This window comes from Erinaceus europaeus, chromosome 14, assembly GCF_950295315.1.
Source record: "Erinaceus europaeus chromosome 14, mEriEur2.1, whole genome shotgun sequence".
Taxonomy (NCBI): Eukaryota; Metazoa; Chordata; class Mammalia; order Eulipotyphla; family Erinaceidae; genus Erinaceus; species Erinaceus europaeus.
The window spans coordinates 90351723-90357008 of NC_080175.1; positions in this window are offsets into that span (position 1 = coordinate 90351723).

Below are 5286 nucleotides of genomic sequence, written 5' to 3' on the forward strand. Positions count from 1 at the left end.
CACGCTAAGAGTCCCCTGGTGTCTTTTACTTCGTGTCACCCTTGTCGTGAGCGAGAAAGAACCAGCCCGTTACCTTTCCCCTGGAGGCCACCCTGCTGGAGAAGGAGAGAGACACCCCGAAATATATGCACAAGCAGCAGTAAGTCCTTTTCAAATCCTTTAAAATTTTTATTTTCTGTTGATCAAAACATTGGTGACAGGCAAAAAGAGATAATGCAGCCTGTTAAAGATAAAATTTGCCTGTCTGGCAGGGAATGCGGTTCGACCTGCCAACACCCATGTTCAGTGGCAAAGCAATTCCAGAAGCCAGACCTTCCATCTTCTGCACCCCATAATGACCCTGGGCCCATACTCCCAGAGGGATAAAGAATAGGAAAGCTATCAGGGAGGGGATGGGATATGGAGCTCTGGGATGGGATAATTGATTCTAGTAGTTTTTTTGGTGGAGCCTTTGGGCTTCTCTAGGTATATAATCATATCATCAGCAAATAGTGATAGTTTGATTATTTCCTTTCCAATATGTATCCCTTTGATATTTATTGTCTAATTGCACAAGGATCTTAGGACAATATTGAATAATAGTAGTGGTAGAGGACACCCTTGTTTTGTCCCCAATTATAGTGGCCAAACTTTTTACTCTTCCTTATTAGAATAATCAAAATGGATCAAAGACATGGGGATTAGACCAGAAATTCAAAACTGTATAGAAAAAAACATTACAATATCTTTATATCAAACATGTGTTTGGAGACTCACTCTAGGAACCGAAAATAAGAGTAATTGGTTCAAGCCCTATGGAGATCGGTCTGGAGAGCCCTCAGAAGGCTAGAAATGGACTTACCCACTAGGACCTGGCAATTTCTTTCCTGGGGATATATCCGAAGGAACCAAACAAATCCATGCAAAGAGATTTGTGTAGACCTATGTTCATAGAAGCATAATTTATAATAACCAAAACCTGGAAGCAACTTAGGTGTCCAACAGCAGATGAGTGGCTAAAAAAATCGTGGTGAATATATACTATGGAATATACTACTCAGCTGTTAAGAATGGTGAATTGACCTTCTTCACCTCATCTTGATGAATCTTAAAGGAATTTTGTTAAGTGAGATAAGCCAAAGAGAGAAGGATGAACATGGAATGACTTCACTCAGACAGAAGTATAGAAATAAAAACAGAAAACAGAAACACAAAGCAGAACTTTGACTGGAGTTGGTGTATTGCACCAAAGTTAAGATGGCAAAGGGGTTGGCATTCAGACCCTGGTACATGATGGTGTAGGAGGACCTATCCTGGGGGTAAGACTGTTTGGCATAAATTTGAGAAATTTTACATATGTGTCAGCAAATGTATTTGCTGTAAACCATTAATCCTTTCAATAAAAAATTCATATTTCTTGCCAAAAGGGCAGTCTGACCCTGATCACCAGTGTCTCTGTGACAGCAGGTACACTTTAGTTTCATATCCTTCTTGGACGCCAGGAGGGTACAGTGTTCAATTCCCTGGCTCCTCTGAACAATTACCTGGGATTTGCTGAGGAGCTTGTGTCTTCAACACATCAAACTAGCCGTCCCGAGTTACTCTTTTGAAAAACCACTTGGTCCTTGAGTGTTTCCACATGGGCCCGTTAAATCTGTCACTGGGCTTTGAAGCAATCTTTGTGCCATGATTCTGCGTGAGTCTTTTTACTCCCTCCGCTTGTGCTCCTTCCTGAGGTCTGCTTACAATCACCAACCTTCAGATTGTGATGTTCCTTTCTTTACAGAAATTGTGACTATACTCTAATGAGTTTGTTGAGTCTTTTGGTTGTAGTATTTGCTTTCTGAGGGGGAACCAACTTTCTATGAGTAGGTAACCAGAGTTCTGCCCCAGAAGTCTCTGGAATGTAACTTTTTGAAGCTAAAAACAGTTGAGGTTGGGAAATGTTTTCCATAGCTGCCTTTATCAAGCTCTTTCATGCTCAAGATTAGGTGCCCTCAGATGACTTTTCCATGTCAGATTTTGCTTTCAACTTCTGCAGAGAACTTTCTATTTCTCCCTTTCTTTTTTTTTTTTTTTTCATCTCATAGTTCCACATTTTCTGAACACCTGGAGTGGCTAGACTTTATATAGTACTTATCATAGTATACACAAAACTGTCTATTTTGGTAACATTTAAGATGTTTTTTTGTATGTCTGTGACACATTTAAGCAATTTGGGCAAAGAAAAAGAATCCATTCACTAATAATAGTGTATTTGCAAATAAGTACAAAGCTAGTTTTGCATAATGCTACTAGGAATCAAAAGGTTTAATTTACAGAGTGAATGACTGCATAGTGCAGTCTTTAAATATGTGGAGAAAAGCCATCTGAAAAGCAACTTGGGTACCTTTTTTTCCTTTTCTTTCTTTCGTTCTTTTTTTTTTTTTGCATAAATTTCTCAGACGCTTTCATCAACACATCTTTCTGCCTCAAAGCAACTGTATTTTGAAGGAACTTGTAAAAATCTAAATAAATGATCTACAGAGACCTAAATGGAATAATATGCATCTGTTCATTATGGGGACAGATGAAGAATTATAAACATATGAATGTCACTTACACATTTCTTATACTTAGAAGAATGGTATTATTGGGGAAACTTCCCAATGTACTAATAATTTGCTTTTGTAAAGACAATACATTTCCTAAATTAATTAAGGTTTAATTGAGGAGGATTGTTTGATTTTGATTTCATATTTTTAGTTAATTGGTAACACAAACTTCTAGTATTTATGTTGTAAAATAACTTTGAAAATTAAAATACATGGATAAGCGACACTGGAATAAAAATGATATCATAACTAGTGTGGCTTTATTGGCAAGATTAAAAACCCTTATGTGATTGTGTGACAAGGAAGAGTTATAGCAGATCACTCAGTTTGTAAAGTATATCTGTCTTAAACTAAAATTAAAATTTATTTGGAAAGTTGGATCTTTTCAATGTACACAAAGAATATACATTCAATATTAATTAGTAGCAATTGCAAATAACACATGACAGGCACAAACCTGTTCCATTTCAAAGAGCACAATCAAAAGATTATACTCCAAGCAATACTTGCTTTATTGTGTTTCACTTTTGTGTATTTTTCAGATAGTGGGTTTATTACAAATTAAAGATTTGTAACAGCCCTGCATATAGCAAATCCATTGGTGCATTTTTTTTTCTAATAGCAAGTCTCTTTATTATTCCCAGAGATGATTACTCTGATAATTCTCATGATGTTTCAAGTCTCTTCGTTATTACCTCTGTTACACTACTAGTTTGTGATTGATTAGTGATATTTAGTCTACAGTGGTAAGTGGAGATACCAAGAACCATAGAAAACAGCAAACTTGACAAATGTATGTCTTGTCATCTACTAACCATTATTTATTTCTCTCTCTTTCTTGGGTCTCCTTATCCCTTGACACAAAACAATATTGAAATTAGGTCAGTAGGAACTCTAATGAGTCCTCATTTGGGAGAAACCCAAGCTGGGATCACAGCAGGAAGATTGTTGTAGGGCCTCCAGTAGAGCAGAGCTCACACAGCAGATGTGTCCTCCCTTCTTGATGGTTCACATCTGATTCTTAGCTTGAGCCCCTTGCAATGAGTGTTACCAAGTGTGGGTGTCCCTCTCAGGAATTCTATGGCCTTTTGGAAATTTGCATAATATCCATGACCCTCAGTTTCCTCACATATAAAATGGAGATAATGAGGTCTAATCTCAGTGGAAGGTTCCACCTGCAAATAGTAGAATTATGCATGCATAAGGTCCTGATAAATAGGGGGAAAAAATACATCTTTCCCATACTTGGGAGCTACTCTCTGCCCAGATCCAGCTTTCTGGTCCATGACATCATCTCCCCAGACAATAACATGGATCCACCTGCATATCAGATGTCAGGCTCAGGAAAAAAATGAAAACTAGTATGGCCACAGGCCCTTTGGAATATACCTAAAATAGGCCTACTATCTACAAAACAGAGACCCCCCCCCCCAACTCTTCAGTTGAACTATTCCAGCCTTTAGGTTCACGATTAGTCAACAATTTGTTTGGCTTTATATGTTAACTCTTCTTTCAGCCACCAGGTTCCAGATGCTAACATGATGCCAACCAGATTTTTCCTGGGCAGACAACCCCACCAATATGTCCTGGAGCCCCACTTACCCAGAGCCCCACTCCACTAGTGAAAGAGAGAGAGAGGTTGGCAGTATGGATCAACTTGTCAACGCCCATGTTCAGCGGGGAAGCAATTACAGAAGCCAGACCTTCCACCTTCTGTGTCCCATAATGACCTTGGGTCCATACTCCCAAAGGGATAAAGAATAGGAAAGCTATCAGGGGATGGGATGGGATATGGAGTTCTAGTGGTGGGAATTATGTGGAGTTACACCCCTCTTATTCTGTGGTTTTTGTCAGTGTTTCATTTTAATAAATAAAACTTAAAAAAAAAACATATTCCCCAAGGTCCCTTATAGCTAATCTTGAAGATGTAATTTGCCCATCCAGGAATCCTAACATGTGTTACTGTTTAGAATTCAATCACACCTAAAATAGGCATTATTAGATGCATATTATGTTTGTCAAATCATCTATATGTTTGTTTGTTTTTTCCTGAAAGTGGTGGCTATGCTAGAGCAAGAAGTTTAAAGAGCTGTTTCTGGTGCAGCAAATTCTTGATCAGAACAGTGGCAACATCTGTCTAGATACTTCATGCCTGTGGTGTGGTTTGTGAGTTGCCATCCCACTCAATATTGTGTTTCATTTTCTAGCAGAAGAGAGAGCTAGCGTTACTTTTCAATAAATCATTTTATGCTTTCCTTTGATAGAACTGAGAGAAATTGAGAAATTGAGAGGGTAGGGGAACAGAAAGGGAGAGACAGAGAGACACATGCAACACTGCTTCACCGCTCCTGAAATGTTTCCTCCACAGGTGGGGACCACAGACTTGAACCATGGTCCTTGAACATGGTAACACAAGTACTTAACCAGGTGCGCCACCACCCGGCCTGCCATTTTCTGTTTTCATAAGCTAAGCAGGCTCATTTGGTCACTGTGCGTGACATAAAGATTTGGCTTTACAGCAACGACTATCCATTTGTGACCAGCAATCCTTCCAGGAACTCTTACTACTTCTTTCTTCTCTATTGTGACTTTGGAAGTTCGTTCTTGATTTTCTTTTTTCTCTTTCTTTCACTTTTTAAATTTTTATTTATAAAATGGAAATATTGAAAAGCGGATAGGAGAAGGGGGTTACATTTCCACACAATGCCCACCC